The sequence below is a fragment of the Lissotriton vulgaris genome, chromosome 3_1, assembly GCF_964263255.1.
Source record: "Lissotriton vulgaris chromosome 3_1, aLisVul1.2, whole genome shotgun sequence".
NCBI classification, from domain to species: Eukaryota; Metazoa; Chordata; class Amphibia; order Caudata; family Salamandridae; genus Lissotriton; species Lissotriton vulgaris.
This window is the reverse complement of record NC_141689.1, coordinates 1,644,575,341-1,644,595,907: the sequence shown is the minus strand read 5'-3', so window position 1 is coordinate 1,644,595,907 and position 20,567 is coordinate 1,644,575,341. Positions and strand designations below refer to the sequence as shown.

Below are 20,567 nucleotides of genomic sequence, written 5' to 3'. Positions count from 1 at the left end.
TAGTGTCAACTCCATCAGGAATAATTTCAACGATTCTTCTATATCCAATTTCATGATAGCTTGTTCCATGGCGTCTATACCTTCCTGATGTGGGATGGAAGTGTATAGCGAACTTACATCTGCTGTGCACAGCCATAGTTGCTCGTAGGGGTCTATTTGTATGTCTTGTAGTCTCCTCAAAAAGTCAGTGGTGTCCCGAATGTAGCTATCCATTGACTGAACGATAGGTTGGAGGTGTCGGTCTAGATATTGACCTACTGGTTGATGTATGCTACCACATGTCGACACGATGGGTCTGATGGGAGGGTTCATCAGATCTTTGTGAATTTTTGGTACCGCATATATTCGAGGACTTTTAGGGTACGATTTCAGTAGGAAGTTCTTGGTTTTTTGTTTGATAACGCCAGATGTTTGAGCTTTGTTGACAATTTCTTGTAGTATCCTCATAAATTGAGTGGTTGGGTTTCCTGTCAGTTGTAAATATGTGGTCTCATCAGATAAATGATCCTGAATTTTTTGATGATACATTGTCGAGTTCATGACGACAAGAGCGTTTTGCCGCCCTTGTCTGCTTTGGTGCATATTATATCATCGTTATTTGCAATTTTTTTAAGCATATCACGGTCCTTTTGTGTGATGTTTTTGAAAGGACTTTTCTTGAAATTGATGGTTTGTAGGTCTTTTTTGACCATTTGTTCAAATAGGTCAATAGTTTTGTGACTTTGAGGAGCTTGGAACGAGCTAGTGATTTTTAGGCCCATGAGTGGGTCGGGTTCATTGTCTCCCATTGATGGTACTATGTTGGTGAAGAAATGACGTAGTTTTAATTTTCTGATCAGTTTGAATGTACTAATTTCAAGTTCTAAAAGATCTGTTCTGGTCGTTGGTACAAAGGAAGTTCCCTTCGCTTTCTTTTTGAGATCCTTCTTCGGTTGAGTTGTACTTCTTGTTTGCGGTGGTAAGAGAGGAGTTTGATGTACTTGGTGTCTGTTCGCAGGTGTATACCTCCCTGGGCAGAGGTGTATGCCCAAAAAAGAAGGAATCGTCCTTATACCCAAAATACCGAAACATCATCATCGGATAGCGACACATCTAATCGTTACAGAAGACCAGGAGTACCACCCAAACAAACAACCACAAGCGAACAGACACCAAGTACATCAAACTCCTCTCTTACCACTGATTTTTTAGAACAGGCCGTAGAAACAGATGACCCAGGAGGAGCAAAACAAAAAACAGGACCACCGCAAACAAGAAGTACAACTCAACCGAAGAAGGATCTCAAAAAGAAAGCGAACCTCAACTAGTGATCAATATATCTGACTATTCCTTTTCCTCACGAGAGATCAAACTACTCCAGAAGGGAACTTCCTTTGTACCAACGACCAGAACAGATCTTTTAGAACTTGAAATTAGTACATTCAAACTGATCAGAAAATTAAAACTACGTCATTTCTTCACCAACATAGTACCATCAATGGGAGACAATGAACCCGACCCACTCATGGGCCTAAAAATCACTAGCTCGTTCCAAGCTCCTCAAAGTCACAAAACTATTGACCTATTTGAACAAATGGTCAAAAAAGACCTACAAACCATCAATTTCAAGAAAAGTCCTTTCAAAAACATCACACAAAAGGACCGTGATATGCTTTAAAAAATTGCAAATAACGATGATATAATATGCACCAAAGCAGACAAGGGCGGCAAAACGCTCTTGTCGTCATGAACTCGACAATGTATCATCAAAAAATTCAGGATCATTTATCTGATGAGACCACATATTTACAACTGACAGGAAACCCAACCACTCAATTTATGAGGATACTACAAGAAATTGTCAACAAAGCTCAAACATCTGGCGTTATCAAACAAAAAACCAAGAACTTCCTACTGAAATCGTACCCTAAAAGTCCTCGAATATATGCGGTACCAAAAATTCACAAAGATCTGATGAACCCTCCCATCAGACCCATCGTGTCGACATGTGGTAGCATACATCAACCAGTAGGTCAATATCTAGACCGACACCTCCAACCTATCGTTCAGTCAATGGATAGCTACATTCGGGACACCACTGACTTTTTGAGGAGACTACAAGACATACAAATAGACCCCTACGAGCAACTATGGCTGTGCACAGCAGATGTAAGTTCGCTATACACTTCCATCCCACATCAGGAAGGTATAGACGCCATGGAACAAGCTATCATGAAATTGGATATAGAAGAATCGTTGAAATTATTCCTGATGGAGTTGACACTATTCACGCTGTACCACAGCTACTTCACCTACAAAGATAAGTGGTTCTTGCAACTAGTGGGCACCAGTATGGGCAATTCGGCTGCCCCAGTATACGCGAATATTTTCATGGGAGAGTTTGAGAAGAACAACATCTGGCAGAACCCGTTGTGGAAGAATCATTTAAAGATGTATGTACGCTACATAGATGATCTATTCATCTTGTGGAAAGGTTCACGCGACAACTTGGAACTTGCATTAACCAACCTAAACGTAGCCAATCAACGCATTCAATTTACCTGGACTATTGACTCAAAAACAATAACCTTTCTGGATGTCCGCATCACCATAAAAGATCACCAAATCACCACAGACATCTTCAGAAAACCAACTGACCGTAACAACATGTTGCATTATTCGAGTTTCCACCAACCATCTCTAAAAAATCATCTACCCAAATCTCAACTGTTGAGAGTTAAAAGAATCATCTCGGATCCCACAGTTCTGGAAAACAGAATGGATGAAATGATCAACCGCTTTAAAGCGAGAGAATACCCAGACGATTTACTGGTAAAAATCAAAAATGAAGTAAAAGATTTGCCCAGACAAGAACTTCTACAATTTTCAAACAAGAAAAAAGAAGATGACCGGATGGTCGTTGTTTCTAAATATTCCAACGTCAGCTCAATGTACAAAAGGGTCATTCTAAAACATTGGCCAATGCTACAATTAGAGACAGACTTCAATAACATGACTGAAGCCAAACCAATATTTGCTCATACAAGGGGCAAAAACCTGGGAGAAATTCTAAAATATCCCACAGAACAACCCACGATCCACAAAGGAACTAGAGCATGCAATAACTGCAACAACTGCCATAACGTAATCACAGGCAATAAATTATCACACCCTATGAAAGGCTACAACATTAATCTAAAGGTCACGGCCACATGCGACTCCACTAACTTAATTTACCTACTCAAATGCCCATGTGGGAAGGTGTACGTGGGCAAAACGGAACGCAAGTTGAAAACCCGTGTCAATGAACACAAATCTAACATTCGAACAAAAAATCTTAAATCATCCATAGCGTCACATTTCTTGGATTCCAACCACACCATAGCCCAACTGAAATTCATGGCATTGGAAATTGTTCAAAAATTGGAAGGAAGAGACAATAATAGGGTACTACTACAGAGAGAAAATTTCTGGATTTATAAATTAAATTCGACCAAGCCCTTTGGCTTGAACGAACGGATCGAATTCTCATGCTATCTGTAAAACTGAACAACAGTATAATTGCACCACGAGGGTGCATTGGTTCTGATCCATTCTCCATTGTGTGGTTTTGTTAATAAGGATGTTTTATTAATTTTATTTTATTAATTTGGATGTATATCATTTCACTTGTTTTATCATGCTAATTGTTGTTCTTTACATTCCCAAACACAGCCCCGCAATGTGCTTTATTGTTCCTCACATTACTACATGTTTTCGTTTTAGTCCTCTTTTCATCTCTCTTATTCGCGATCACGTGTTCGCGCACTAACCATTCACGTTAGATATTAACATCTCCACCGCACTTCCGGAACACCTTGCCGGTCTGCGGTCGGCGCTTTTCCGAAACGCTGAGAACTCCAGCCATAAGTAAGTTTTCATGCCGCTTCACCTTTCCTGGCGCAGCACGCTCTTTAGCTTGGGTGACTGGGTTCACTTTTTAGTCGTTGTTGAACCACTTCTTCATTGCTCAGTTAAACTCGCCCACACTAGTGATCGGTAACCCCCTGGTTAAGCACCGCGTTTTTTGCTACATTGTTTCATTGCTCCGTTCTCACTGTTGATTGACATTTCCCAGGTTAAGCATCGCGTTTCACACGAGACCTTTGTTCGATACTTGGTGAATATTCTGGATTAAGGGACTATCACTATTTTCATTTATTTTCATTTACTTTTCTTACATTTGACAAACAGTCTGATGGATATGTTCGTCTTTTCTTGTGTAGGCTCCCCGATGAAGGGCTGGTAGCCCGAAATGCATTGGAGCAAGAATATTAATATGGAATATGAATATTAATATACATTATGGCAGTGGATACATTGTTTGAATTGGAAAATATTACAAACTTGAAATATGAGTAATAAACTCAGTTGAAAATACCGAACTTTCAGTGAATATTTTGTGGAGGATTACACCTACTTGAGTGCCTAAGGGATGTTATCAAAGGCCCTTTGATCACACTTTTCACAAATAGGGCAGTGCCCCACAATACATGAGAAGAGAAGAAGAGGAAAAGGGTGGAGACACATGAACTTTTCAGCAGAGACGCCTCTCATAGGATGTAGATCATGAGTTTATTGGAGGAGAGTGGGAATTCAATTGCACATGTGTGTTAGCCTGGGAGGGGGTTCTCTCACCCTAAGAGAAAAAGTGAGAGGTCCCACCTAAAGAGTGGGGCATGGCAACTCTATAGTGCCACTGAAAATATATGCCCTGGGGTAGTGAGGCCTTCGGCCCTGGGCAAAGTCAGCTTAGTAGAGCGCCTTATCAGTGTGTTAGGAGACACGTTGGCATTGCGCAAAGCAAACAGAAAGGGTATTTTAATGGAAAGAAAAAGATCAAAGACATTAAGATTGTAGAGGTAGATTTGGTTCAAGTGAAATAAATACACATGTGAGGAAGGTTGGATCCAAGGTTGGTCCACCCACCAAGGTCGTGGAAATGAATGGTGATTCTGTGAAGATGAAAAATGGTCAATGGTGGAACAGTTGTTGGTTGGTTAAGACAAAGTGTATCGAAGAAAGGTGTTGTGGTAATAACAATGATTGTGGTAATTTACAAACAAAGATGGAGCATGGTGGTATGAGATGCAGTCAGAGAGTAAGGAATGTTCATATTTTTAGAAATTGATGTTTTTCACCTCTGTTGTATCTGTTGTCGTTAGGTTGGGTGAAGTTTAGTTTTTGTTTCTTTTTGAGTATCTGTGCCTAGCCTGAATTTTATTTGTGTTTATCTTTAGCTTAAGATTGTTATTTATAGTGCCTCGCTGTCTTTATTTAAAAAGGGAAACCCATGTAGTAGTTCATAGTAGAATTTAGAGTATTGGAACCTCACTGTGTGAGAGTTCCATGTTGAGCAGAGAATGTTGATTTGGCAGTTGTTGTTGAGACAGCGCCTGAGATGTGTCAGAGGCGGTTTGTTACCAGAAACAAATAAAGAATACTTAAGATACTCACTGTGACTGTGTGTCAACTTACTACACTGTGTAAGAGTATGGAGTGGGGCGGGTCAGCAGAGTCAACGTAGGAGTAGGTGGGTGATACCAGATTGTAAATGGTGTTGGCAGTGAGGTTGGATGTTCGGAAGGGCTTGAAAGAAATCTGGAAGCAACATTATTTCTGAGCTTTTGCCGTGCATGTGCAGGCGGGACCTGTTGGACTTCTTCCAGGTCAGCGTCTGATGGTGCAGTCAATGAGTGCTGTTACCCTCCATTGCTATGCCATTCACTGTGTAACTGTGTCAGAATTCATAGCATTGTTCTGTCAGCATATATTTCACCACTGAGCAATGAAAAGGTTTGATTTGTTTTTCCACTTATCCTACCACTGCGACAAAATCAATGTAATCACTGGACACGCAATCACTTTGCTAACATATTGGATTTTTTCTTTCAAATACTCCCCACCTCAGTCTCGCAGGGAGAGTCCTGTGCACAGTGCTTCAGGGTAAAGAGCTCCTCAAATTGACTTTTGGTGTTTGGGATAGCTGGTGTGTGGCTTACCTGGTCAGTTCCTTGTGCCTGTTTACCAGGGGAGACATACCCTGGCATCCTGTGTAGTTACTGAGCCCAAAATAGTATCTACCCACAAGGCAGCTCCGCTCCTCTAGTGCCGGTCTACTGACGGTCCCTAGATTAAAACGTTCTAGGTTAGGAGGAAGGGCATTTAGTGTGTCTGGTGCCCGTTTGTGGAATGAACTTCCCCAGAGTCTTGGGCAGGCCAGTTCCCTGCTAGAGTTTCGCAGGAACATAAAAACTTGGCTTTTTCCCAAGGTTTAGTCCCCTGCCCCTTCTTCCTGTTCTTTCTGTTGTGACCTGTTTCCACTCTGGTTTACTAGTCTAAAGTGCCAGGATACCCGTGGGGTGACAGAACGCGCGATATAAGTTTCAAAATCAATCAATCAAAATGTGCCATCTCAGCCCATTTTCTTCTGGGGCAGAACCCACTTTTGGATCCCCTTCATCTTCCTATTAGGCCTGCTTACATATTAACCTTGGACTGTAACGTTCCTCCCACCAGTTTTTGAATCGACCAGCCGCTACAATATGTGCAAACCCAGAAAGGCTATTGAAAACTTCCCCCATCACGATGGCATAAAAATAAGATGGTGGATTACACAAGCCACTATGAAAGGAAAGGTAGCAAGTAAGGATCAGAAACCGGAAGTCAGGCTGTGCTGGGAGAATTAAGCGTGTGGTTAAGTGAATTATGAAGTCCGAAATAGATGAAAAGCAAGAACGTTTTCATTCTTGGTTGTGGTTAGGGAATGCAGGTCAGCTTAAACAGGTCTTCTGTTGCTTTTGGGACAGAAAACCACCAGAGTCACCTTTCGGTCAAATCATCTGTGAAAGAAAAATAAATAGATTCAGGCAGATTTGTAGCATTTGTGAGAGTAAAGTGCAGTAGAGACCTGTGAGTCTTCCAAATTGGTACCCACTGTTATTGCATGAAAACAAGATGGTGGAATATGGACGTTTGTGAACCATGAAAACCTCAATGGGTGCTTGAGAATTCATTATTTTCTAATGCTTGGCATCTCAGACATACAGTCCAGCGCCACAACTACCTAGCAACGCACAGCCTGCAGTGTTAGCCAGGTATGGGTACAACAGTACAAGCATGGCTACTAGTGACCCTTTGATCTGAAAGACAGTCAGAATTCCGTACTTTAGTTCATAGTTCTGACACAGAGCAGTTAACAATCAGTAGTAAGATATCACTCATAAAAGCAAGTGTGGTAATAAAGCAAACATATTGTTGTTCAGCATTTCTTCCCACAGGATCAATAGAGCTCGGTCTGTTTTCTGAAACTAGAGTCCCAAGAACTATTTTATCATTCTAAAGGGAGCCGCAAAAAGACAGAAGTATCATGATCTGGGCTGGCCAGGTTGTCTTTCAACAAACTAGTCTGCTCTGCTCAAACAAAATGTACGCATCTGGTTGTTCTTGCACTAGACATAGAAGAAAGACTTCAGTAGAGCAGGCATAACTCCATGGTGTGGTACTTTTCCCAGCATGTGGGCTTCTGTCCTAACATAGGGGCATATTTACAAGCCCCTTGCGCCTCTTTTGCGCCGCCGTTGCGTCACTTTTGTGACGCAGCGGTGGCGCAAAAGATGCGCCATGGTGCAGGCTATTTACAATGTGACGCATCTGGGAGATGCGTCACGTTGTAAAGCCCTGCGCCTTAAGGAGGCGTTCCGGCGCAGGAGGGGGGGCCTTCCTGCACAGGAACGCCTCCTAAAAGTGGCTGAGTGAAATCTACAAGATTTCACTCAGTCACTTTTAGGCCAATGCTACGTCAAAACCATGCGCCTGCTTGAAGCAGGCGTAAGGCTTGACACAGCATTAGTAGAATGGGCCCCCCAGGAGTATTGCTGGAGCTGCGTCGCGCATGCGACGCAACTCCAGCAATGCGACACCTTTACGGCACAGATGCGTGGCGCATCTGTGCCATTTTTGCCCCATGGTGCGCCGCATTGTAAATGCGCCGCATCATGAGTGGCAGTGGCGGAGGCATGGCGCACATTTACTGGCGCATCCTTGCTAATTTGCAGGGATGCGCCAGTAATTGAAAACAGGCCCCAAAGTGTGCCAAGGATGCCAAGAAAGTGGAGGTGACTGACCCGATCAGTGGGTGATCTCTCGAGTTGTCTGCTCCCCAGTACTGCTTCTCACTTCGAGCTCTATTTCGGAATAAGGGACACACAGTCAGTCAGTCAGTCAGCCAGCCTGCCTGCCTGCTGCCGTACTGCTAAGCCACGCAACTCTACCGTTGTAGATCTAGGTTTGAAGGCAAGCAAACAAATGACATTGTTGGTAAGCGCTGATCCTACAAGATGTCGGCGCTGCACTGTGAAGGGAAAGGCCGTGTTATACGTGACTCTGAGTGGATGCTCAGTACAGCGAATGCAGCATTTTGTTTCCGTCTTCAAAGTGACTCGCACGTGCCTCGCGTACTCTGTCACAATAAATCACCAATGGCCATTTATGCATAAATGCAAACGAGAGCAGAACAGGTTAGTTGGAGGTACAATTGCTGCATGGATTGGAAACGACAGTGTCTCGGTATGTTTTGTTTGCTTTCCGCGAGACGGAGACTTAATTTCATTGAACTGTTGGCCGGGAATGCGGATTGTAAACAACATTTTCCTCTTGGCCTTTCAGAAAAATAACCTAACGGTTCAGCCAACACGCACGGTATTATTTAATTCATGTATTGCCCAGTTAGGATACTGTAATTTTAACAGCAACAATACATTTCTGGAATATATAGCAATTGCATCGCACAGAAAAGGCAGTTTGTCACGACTTTGTGTGCTATCCATCTCCTTCTGGCCTGTGCACGTTTGAGATATTGATAATTTTCGCTTTATTTGATTGCAGATATTTTTGCAACCTATTATATTGTACCTATTTCTTCAAAAGAAAAAAATAGAATATTTGTGAGATAAACAAATAAACAACTTTGTATTTAAAATCATGTAATCTTAAATCGTGATTCCTTACCACAACTTAAAAGTGCAAGTGCGTTATGCTGTACTGCTACTTGTGAGTTCTTTATTAGTGCGCATACGACTTCCATTAGTTTTGCACACATTATAGAGGTAGTCATTGCGCTTCTACCCCCCCCCCCCCCCCCGATGCTGCACAAAAAGACATTGGCAACGCCAAATCGTCAACAATGTGAGACTTATTGGCTTTGCCAATGCTGTCTTTAAGGAGGTGGGCGACCTAGGGAAATGCTGGCAGGGAAGAGCATTCTTGTCCTAAATCAACTAAATTGGACAGCCAAAAATGCCTATAAATTGGCCATGGCCACAGATATTCTAAAAAAGTTGGAAGCATTATATTAAATTATGTGCAGAGAGGAAGTTGATACATTTCTGTGACAAGTGTGATGCTGGTGTAAGTCCTTTCCCCCAGATGGTCTTGTAAAGACATCTTCATCACTTCCCTCCCTTGTCTCCTTGCCAACACCCAAAACTCCAAGACCAGACACCTTCTTCAGGCCCTACCTTCACAGAGCATTAACCTACTTAAGGCCTGATTTAGATCTTGGCAGATGGGTTACTCCATCACAACGTTGACAGATATGACAGTTGAAATATAAATCGTATTATATCCTATGGGATTTATCCAGTTCTTCCAAATATAAATCGCATTATATCCTATGGGATTCATACAGTCCTCCCAAATATAAATCGCAGTATGTCCTATGGGATTTATCCAGTCCTCCCCAATATAAATCGCATTATATCCTATGGAATTTATCCAGTCCTCCCAAATATAAATTGCAGTATGTCCTATGGGATTTATCCAGTCCGCCAAAATATAACTCGCATTATATGCTATGGGATTTATATTTCGGCAGACAGGATATCGGTCACCTTTGGGATGCGGTAACCCACCCACCAAGATGTAAATCAGGCCCTTAGTTTTCTAACAGTAGCCAGAAAGTAATACATCTGTTTACTCCTGTTTACCAGAACGGCCATGTCCTTTCGGCTGTGCTGCAACAACTTACTAGCCACTTCTGAAACAATACCAATCATGCAAGACTTGATGAAACCCATTCCAAGTTATTTGCAGGAGCCGTGTTCAGCAACAGAGCTCCAAGATTGGCATGACTTCAAGCTAAATAGATTGCTTATGGTGGGGGCGGTAAACGGGGAAAACAGCGCACTGATGCCTCTTATCCTTTGAGGGAAAGAGAAAAATGCTTTACAACATTGCTTTTTCTCCAACAACCCAAAGAAAAATCATTTACAGGCAGCTAACAGAAGATGCTTTTGAATTACCTTATACAAGGAACCCTCCATGTAATTGACAGCTCACATCGCCTTATACGCGCGCTCAGTGGGGGGAGCAGAAACAATCTTTCGCGGAGAAGCAGTTTTTATAAATTGTATGTTTACCCCATACTGCAGCAATCAAACAGTTCCAAAAAGCATCGGGAAGGTGTTATCTTTGGCTGTTTTTCTCAGATTGCAACTCTTTGCGAACTCGATTTACGCACCCAAGAGTACGCGGGGTGGGCTGGTGCTGCCAGGGAAGATGAATTGGTTTCTTTTGCCTGCAGGACCACAGCTTCAATTAGAACCTTGTCAGCAGAGGACAGTCCCAATTTTCTAACTGGAACATTGCGCTTGAGACGTGTTCGCGAGCACTGTCTTGTGTGGAGAGTTGCCGTCAATCTATGCGATACAGACAGGCTCATCAGCTGAAGCAAAGACAAACATCTATGCTGAAGGTTCAGAGTTTTATGTAGGCACTAAGAAAGCAGGCGCCATATTTGTGTTTGGTTGTATTGAGTGTATCAGGGAAGTCTTCAGGCATCAAACACAGGAAAAGTTTTGAATGAGGCCATCAGTGTAACATTTCGATACACGTCGCTCAGCTAGCATTGCAGTTGTAAATATTTGATTCACATCAGCAGCTGTGGGTTCAGCTGACATACATAACAACTTTCCTATACCGTAGTATGATTGCCGGCTTTCATTGGTCATGCACAGGGCCCTCTTTAGGGCAATGCAAACTGTGTGATTGCACTGGCCTCTGATTTGTGGAGTGGGCACTGACCTGGGGGGGTTGCTGTTTTTAGCAATAACTTATGATTGGAGAGATGAGGGGCACTTTTGCCTGGTGGTAGTGAGAGAATCCGAGGAGGCAGTCATGGGTGTGGAATCTATGCTGCATTGTGATAAGTGGCGCGAAATAAATTGTCAAATATTCACTGTGACACCACAGATTGCAACATTTGAGAAGATCTAACCCAGAGCTGCAGACACTGTTTTAACGTGGATATGCATCATTAATTACTTTGCAACGTCTTTTTTTCAGTGCCACTGGAACTATACTATTCTGTGGCCAAAAAGTTTAAGTGCGGAATTATGGATTTGCTACGTTTGCCACATAATCCAGTATATGCCGCATAATTTGCTGATTTCCAACCAAAGATAGTTTTAAGCCCGAATGGATCAAATGTCACTTTAAAAGAGTGGCACATTAGTAGTGTTGTTTGGTGACAGACCCTTTGCAAAACACACCTTTCAATTTGTAATTGCGGTATTCTACTGGTAAAACGGAACGAATTAGATGAAACTTTTGCCAAGAATGTATTACTGTGTGTTAAGATAACAAAATAGTGAAATAATGCTACCACTGAATGTGCAGAATTGTGAGCTATGTATGTGGTATTTATTTAACGCAAACCTAGTGTCATGTCAGCAGAGCACTGTACAAGTTTCAAGGCGTAGACACGGTCAATGTGTGGTTGGAGGGTTAGCTGATTCTTAATGGCTAAAGTGGACTCTTACTGTATCATGCTTTAGCATTCTTCAAAGAGATGTGACTTTGGCTCTTCACTAAATTGGCGCAGGGTTGGGGTAGTTTTGATGGATATGAGGCTATTGTTCCAGCTACTAGGTGCATAGATGGAGACGTTCTGTTGTCTGGGGTTTTTTTTATTTTGCACTTCTTCATCTTCTTTATCACCATTCTCATGGTGTCCTGGCTGCATGTGTGCTGAAATCCGTGGGGGACAGTGAATTTCTATTCCAGATAGATTGGGGTGACAGTTGTGAGAAGTTGGCCTGGTATATGCTGTCCACTAATTAAAGTGGGCACCTTGCACCAGTCCAAACGACCCTTTTTGATGATTAGGTTAAAGACAACCTTTATTGAAACCTATCCTAGTGGTAGCTGTGGAGAGCAGCCTTCATGATAAGTCTTGAAGGAATGTAAAGCAGCCTGCTTTACTTGATCATAACCTTCTGAATGACCAAATGAAAGGAGAACCACACAAGTTTTATTATAAAAATATGTATTTATTACTAAACACTTTCTATTAATCTCTTTATGAGGTTAGAGCACAAAGTACACAATATTAAATCACTAGAACAACAGTAAATAGCACAATACACAGTGGGCTCCAGGGGGAGACCAAACCATATACTATGAAAGTGGAATAATAACCACAACTTGACTAGACACAGTGCCTAGAGCACGTAGAGTTACTGGGACCCCAAGGAACCACCCAAGGTAGTGACACAGGGGACCCACGAAGGACGTGTGCAGTGTGGGAACACAGCCGCGAGCTCCGTACAACTCTATGGGAAAGTCGTGGTTGGAATTTTAAAGATTAAGGACACTTATGAGAGGACTTTAAGCAAATCCTTTTAACTCAGAAGGTTCTAAGGCCAGCACCCTTGTGAGTACCGGAGTACATGTGTTATCTCACCCAGGGAAGCTGGGTGCATAGGTGTCAAGTGGTGTCTGGAATCTTCGTCATTTTCAATGGCGTGATGCCGAAAAGTGCTGCTGCTGTGAAGATGAAAAGTGTCCGGTGTGATCCAAGCCTGGATCGGAGATGAGAAGGACCTGAAAGCAGAGGGTACAGATTCTAGGTCACTTCAAAGTGACAAGGGGCTCAGTAGACGAATGCCCACTGATGTCAGGTGCTTCAGGTGAGAAGGGGTGAAGCTTGACTCTGCAGCCACAGGGACCAGGAGACGTTGAGGATGACCAAAGTCTGGAGGTGTGCTGTCCCACGAAGGATGTCGAGTGCTGGGGGTCAGTGTCCGGATTAAACACCAACAAGCCTTGGCAATTGTAACCCACGCGGTCAGAGAAAAGATGCTTCTGTGAGGACCAGCAAGGTCCTGGAGACTCTCCAACTGATGTAGAGTTAGGGCACATCTGGAGCAACTAGGAAAGCCCACTGAAAGTTAAAGTTGCCATCACAGGGACCCACAGATCAACGGACCAGGAATCGTGAAGGGACCTCAAGAGGAATCACAAAATACCAGCCCATGAAACACTTGTGGAGTGTAGGCCAGTAATCTTCAGTGGAAACACTGCTCGGGGTCAGGAATACAAGTAGCTCAAAGCACAGCCTCAGGGATCGCCGAAAAGCATATGCTGCTGCAAATAGACACAGTGTCCAGGGATAGGGGTTGCACGGTCCCCATGAGGGCTGAGGGTCTCTGGTTTGCTGAGAGCACTATTCGACCTCAGGGACGCTTGGGAATCCACCTCCTGTGTTGCAGAAATCTTTGGAGTCCTCAGGAGCTCAGGAGATGCAAATTGGTCAGATGCGTTTAAGGTGCCTGCTTAGCAGGGGAGTAACTCCTTTACTCCAAGTGAGATTCTTCAGTCATCCAGTATAGTGTGGATAGTCGAAGTACTTGGTTAATGTAGCAGAGTTTCGTCCAGTTAATCTAAAATCCTGTAGTCAGGGGTTCCTACTTTATACCCAAGGAAGGGGTGGGACAAACTCTGGGGACCCACCTATGGGAGGTTCAGGACAGAGGAGTGGCTACACCCATGGCCTTTTCCCAGTTTTGCTCCAGAGCAAGACCAAATGGCTCCTGCAACCAGTTTGAGCTGGACTATGCACAGGGGCACCAAATGTACCCCCAGTGCAGACATCAAAGCACTCTCAGAGTGCATCCCACCCAGCCCCAATACACTAAAGCCTGTCTGGGAGGTGGTTACACCTCCCTATGACAGGAAGCCTATTGTCATGCCTTCCCCTGCTCGAGCTTAGCTCAGCAGCAGGAAGGAAAAAGACGTGTGTCTGTGGCTGGCAGCATCCATTTTGTGATGCCGGGTTCTGTTAAGCTGGTACCGGTGTTGTCATATTTCTCCCTCTAGGAGGGTGGAATCCGACCTCCCACACCAGTTACTGGTGTGGAGGTATGATTCCAAGGTGTTTGACACCAAACACAACATGTTTCTGAGCAGCCGTTTTAAAGTTAGCATTTACAGCGAGGTAATAATGCACTTAGGAGCATATGGTTGGCTGCATCACAGAACAACCCTGGAGAATAGATTCAGAAGGCTGCAGAGGGGCTCTGCTCATGCATGGGCACTCTCGTACATAAAACCCAGCTCCCAGCCTTCAGGATTGATAAGGCCTGCCATAGGGGCGACGGATAGGTTTATATGTGCAGTGATATAAGGTAGATATAGTGAACGTATATCTAAGTAAGGGGTGCATGCACCACCTTACTCAGGTTGCAGAAGCAGACCTGTGGTGTCAGTTTGAGTGGTCTCTTAGGGGTGGAATAATACATGCTGCAGCCCATAGGAGACCCCTGGGGTACCTATGCCCTAGGTACATAGTATACCATATACTAGGAACTTATAACGGTAACCCATAATCCACTCTGGAGTGTACCTAAAGTACATGAAATCAATTTAGAGTAGAAAGCAGCTAGGCTGGGGTCCTGGATAGCAGGATCCCAGCCAGACTAAGTTGAAAACAGTGAAACATCAGCAAAAAGTGGGGGTAACTATAAGAAGCAGACCCTACTCTCCTGCAACAGTTAAGTTGGCTTTGTAAATTAAATAGGTGGTTTTGAAGAAACTGCTAACTGGGAAGGTAGTTAGTGGAGCTCCATAAAGGTGCATGTTAAAAATGGGGTATCTAGTTGGCAGAGTATTGCTCCCTGTCCCAGTAGGGACCCACAATCCAAGTCAGGGTAAGTGTAGTAAACTTATAACAACAAATAATACCTGGGAGTCATATATAGTAAGTCAAACAGAATGGATCACAAAACCAATACTACGCAGATAACGCCCGTGAGAACATCGTGCATGCTGGTAAATGCAGGCCAAGTCAAGGCTCAAGAGCATATGGAGAAAATAGTTCCCATCAGACGCCACACTGTACCGCCCTCTTTCTCATCATTTGGGTTCTCCTTACCCAGGAGACAAAACGGCCGGTCTGATGTTACCGTGACCGATAAATGTGACAAGTGGGTAGTATGTTTTGTACAAAAATTAAAGTGGCTACTGAAAAAAGCAGTGTATAGTGGTAGGAGTGAAAAAGTGAGGGGTTTTAATAAAATTAGGTGAATCGGGTAGAAAAACAAATTTTATTAGTATCTCCCAATCCCTAAGGTTAAAAAGCAAGTGCAAGTGCGGGTTTGAAATAATAACCGTACTTGATGGTGGTCAACATGTTTCTGCATCATTAGAACAAATTTTCAAATGCATTCTTCAGGACCTTGTTATACAACACTACTGCTTAGGATAAATAGTAATGAAAAAATATCACCTGAAAGTCCCAGGTGTGTACTCAACCGTATACCATATGTGATGGTTGAGAGGCTTCACCCCACCTGGCTGCAGCTCAGGTTTGAGGAGCACCGCTCTGTCCGTCGGTGTCTCCTGGCAGTCATCCGAACTGTCTGGGGGGGCTCAAGTGTAGTAAACACCAAAAGTGTATCTGTGCTCACCCTCAGGTACTTTGACACAAAGCAGTCAGGCCAAGCTAAAGAGACAATGTGTAAAGTATTTGTGCACCCACAAACACAGTAACACAGTGAAAACACAGCAAAAGTACTCCACACCAGGGTACACAAATAGCCAATATGTATCTGAGTAAAACAAGACCAAAAGATATGAATTTTGGAAGATTAAAAAAAATGCTTTACATAGAAGTTTATAGCTCCAACTGGGGCTATCTGGTCGTGCTTGCCTGGGACAAACCCAAAAGTTCGGTCCGACTGCAATGGAGCGAGGGCCAGATACAGAAATCAAGCAGACCCCCTTACAGTATCTTGAATGTGTCGAAAGTCAAAGACGATGCGCTGCGCAGAGGAAGTGAGACATCTTGCATGAAGGTGAGGAGTTGGTTCCTTAAGGCAATCGAAAATAATGGAAAACCCAAACTACTTTGAGGGCCTGGGCAAAATCAAATAAATGGGTAAAAGTGCCTTCAAGGGGTTCGTTTACAGTATTTAGTTATATTATTTCAGTTTATTATTCAGTGCAAAGGTTTTCCATCAGCTTGCTGATTAATTTATTTTCATATGTGAATTTCATGTAGAATATAATTCTATGATATTCAGTTCTATTTGCAATAAGAACCACAACTAAATCATAATAGCTATAACCAAAGGATATACAGAAACTGGTGTATATAAAAGAGAGTTTTATCTTTCAAAGTTCGTAAAGGGAAAAAGTGTTAGAGTCGACGTTTCGGTCTCTCACGCAATCGTCCATGAGACCATCGTTATTCGGTGCAGGTTGTTTTAGATGTTCGAGTAATCACCCCGACAGGCTTCTACATTAATGAGCTGACGCATCTGCGTGCCCAACCCTGCGCCCTAAAGAATCGAGCCAATAACCCTCGTACCACGGATACCCCGACAGGCTCCTACCTTAATGAGCCCACGCGTGTCCTACCCTGCGCCCTAAGGAATCGAGCCAAGCATACCATAAGAGCACTTAGCTCGTACCAATAAGTTACGCCCTACTATCCACGCCCTCAACTTTTGGCGGAGGCGTACATATTATTCAAACCAGGCAAACTAATTTTCAAAGTCCTGAAGATGATCCCTCTATAACTTGAGCACATGATCGAAACGTCGACTCCTTTGAGTAGACATACGTTTAACCAATGTACATTAATGTGTGTATGTGTTACTCCAGGAAACACTGATAATATTGATTCAAAACAGTGCCCTGATTGCTCAATCTCCTTGCCTGAAACACTTTTCCTTCTACTACCTTTTCTCCTATCCTTTCACTTACCTTTTCAGTACGGTACAGGACTGTGCCTTACTGCAATGAAATGTTTTGTTGCCAAATGTATTTAAACCTTTAATAATTGGCTTGATTAATAAATTCCCTGTCCGGCTGGACAAGGGAGAGAAATATATAGTAGCCTATTGTGGTCTATATAATATTATTGTACGATTTTGCTTAAGCTTAGGACCGTTGTTTTCCTTAAACTTAACTGATACCCATGGTCCATAGCTACCTACTGGGTTCCCCTTGTTTATTTAAAAAGGACTCCTAACTGGTGGCCAGAGGAATTGGGCTCTGCCCCTACTCCTAAAACAGTGGAAAAAAACCTTGGAGTCCACGTAGACCAGAAACTCACGCTAGAAGAGCATGCCACCACTACTGCGGGTACATGTTTTCACACTCTACTACTAAGGATAGTCTTCCCTTTTTTACCCTCCTCCACATGAAAAATGTTGATCCAGGCACTAGTTTTAAGCTGCCTGGACTACTGCAATGCCTTTCTGGTTTCAGCCAGCAAAGCTTCTTTAAGCAAATTGCAGGTGGTCCAGAATACTGCGGCCCGCCTGGTAGTAAATGGCCCTCCCAGAACGGCATCCATATCCCTTCTGCAACAACTACATTGGCTCCCAGTGCGGAAGCGGATCAAATTCAAAATCTGCTGCACTGTTTATAAAGCTCTCTACGACCTGGGCTCCAACTACCTATCTGACAAACTAGTAAGGTACTTACCTTCTAGGTCCATACGGTCATGTTCTAAATCACTTCTCTGCACCACTCGGTTTAAAAAACCTTGCATGGGTGGTAAAGCCTTTTCTCACCTTGCCCTACTTTTTTTGGAACCAACTTCCCTTTTACTTACGTCAATGTCCAGACTATTTACAATTCAAAAAGCTGCTAAAGACTTATTTGTTCTGAGGTGCGTTTGTCTGGCTGTAGCTCGCAGTCCTAGCGCAGAGATACCCCTGACGGGGTGATTCTAGTGCTACAGAAATTATAAAATATCAAATATCAAATTTCGTCGCGCAAGCCATGTGTGCCCATCATCCACTCACAAGGTGCAAATGGAGATACTTTGGCATATTTTCCAAAACCATGTCATAAGAATCGATTGTCCCGAGCACACAGGTTAGTCCTCAAAGACACAAAGAGCATTTCATTATTGTAGCTTCTCATGTGCTGGGGTTAAAAGTTTGATTTCACATGGTTATGTCCATATAGATCTATCAGAAAGTATCATTTACCCTTCAGGAATGTCATGTGAAAGTACAAGAAAGTTACATGAGTGACCCTGATGCAAGATTCCTTCTCACCAGACCATAAGAAAGTGCAAGACTAAGGAATAAAGTCTATTTAATGCATTTAAGGACAATGCTCCTTAATTAATAAATGAATACGCAAGTAGACTCAAGCACAGTAAAATTCAATTTAGCTTTTGTGTCAAATAGTCACATGTTATACATTTTCAAATATTGTTGCATAGAAATGTTGAGTCTTATGTGTGGCATACTGCCACAATTTCAAAGCACATACATGTAAAACATTCATACAAAGTGATTAGGGCTTTTCGTTTTAGGAAATCTAAGACTCTATTAGTGTAAAGCTTCAGCACAGAAAGTTTGATTCGTCTAAACTAAAGCATATAGAAGTTGCACCAACTTTTTAATATCTATGGTGCATTACAATGGAAGCAATGAAGGATGATTTATATTCATCATAGCCTACACAATTTATAAATGAGATTTATATAGGCATAAACATTTGATTGCTATATATCTTAATTTCATATTCATTTGCACCAAAGCCCCCAAAATAAATTGTGTACGTTTTCATTTCACCGCTGTTTAATTTTCATATGAAACAATTGTTAGGCATGTTAGACACACAGTATATGAATTCCTTCTACTTCTACAACCCTAAGAACTCTTTTACAGTGCTTGTTCTATGTTTTCTCAAATTCATTGTCATTCTCTAAAACATGTGAATGGTGCACATTTAATTTCATGTGTATTTTTCTTTCCCGTTTTTGATTTTTGTGTCCTGTAAAGAATAAACAGCATTTAAGCTGCATCACACCACTCTTCTCATACTGAGTAATTATAGGCATCATCAGAATTCTGAGTCTTTTCAGAACACTAAGGGGCACATGCATCAAGCGATTTTGGAATCGTAAACGGTGCGAATCGCAAAATTCGGCCGTTTGCGATTCCAAAATCACTTTTTGGGATGCATCATTTATTTCTCATGTATCGCAATTTAAGAATTCACAATTTTTTGCGTTTTCTCAAATTGCAATAGCATTTAAGGAATCGCAAATTTTGCAATTCCTTAAATGCTATGCATGATTAATTTTAATTTGCGAATTCGCAATTTTGAAGGGAAAAATTACCATGAAGTAAACCTTCATGGTAATTTTGCGAAAAATTTCAAAAATGCAAATAAATGTATTTTTTAAACTTACATGTTACACACACACATGCCCTTGGGACATGTGCGTGAGTAAAATGTACATACATTGCATTCTCATTTTGCGATTCGTTAATTGCGAATTCGCAAAATGAGAATGCCTTCCCATTGATTCCTATGGGCCTCTAGGCCCATAGGAATCAATGTAAAGAGTTTCCTTATTTGCGATTCGCAATTAAGGAAACGCAAATAAGGAAAATTAAGAAATCGCTAAAACTTTTGAGATTTCTTGATGCATAGGAATTTGCGATTCCTAAATTGCAATTCCTTAATTTTCGCAATTTAGGAATCGGACATTCCAACAATGATGCATGTGGGCCTAAGGTTCTGAAAATAACCTTCAGACTTGAAATCACAGTCACCTCTTCCTCCGGTAATTCCTCATTTTTCAGGGTCTCACCTGTAACACCTGGCAACTCTACCTCCTGGAGTTACTGATGCCCTCAGTGTCAGAAACTCTATAATGGTGGATTTTCAGTACATCTTCTGGGCACTCGAAATAAGGCCCTGTGTCTTTATACCTGACCTCAATTTTTTATCTTTTCGTCTAATGCATATTATAATGGATAAGAGAAATGCATATTGCAGATTATCTAGTCTGCTTTTACAAGGTACAGCATATTGTACAATATAATAACACCCTCCACGCAGGCAGAATAATGTAATACAGAGAGCAATTAGTTGATCAAGTAAAAAGACAAAAGCAGCGTGTGATAGTGGCAGTGTTTTGGATCTATATAACTTTCAGGACAGTAAAAATTAAATTCCCTGCAGTGCTAGTCAAGAAATTGTAATAAAGGTTTCCTTGCTAATATCTAAGTTAGGTCTTTATTATCTACAGTTTATAATTATTACTCAAAATCTCATTTCTAATTACACAGCGTTGAAGCATACCAAATATCTACCCCCACCCCCACCCCCACCAAGCAAAATGGATGGATTACAGAGGTCTTTCCGAAAGACGCCAACCTATAATGATGCTGCTACACCTTCTTTAAAAGTGTCAATTTTCAGAATGCGCAGAAAGCTAAAATCCTTTACAT

At 42.3% G+C, this 20,567-nt stretch overlaps 1 protein-coding gene across 1 annotated transcript in view; it reads left to right on the top strand.

Moving 5' to 3' along the window:
- The window catches only part of LINGO2 (leucine rich repeat and Ig domain containing 2), a 2,438,702-nt gene that overhangs the window by 1,888,187 nt on the left and 529,948 nt on the right, over positions 1 to 20,567 (top strand). The gene's annotated exons all lie outside the window — the stretch shown is intronic.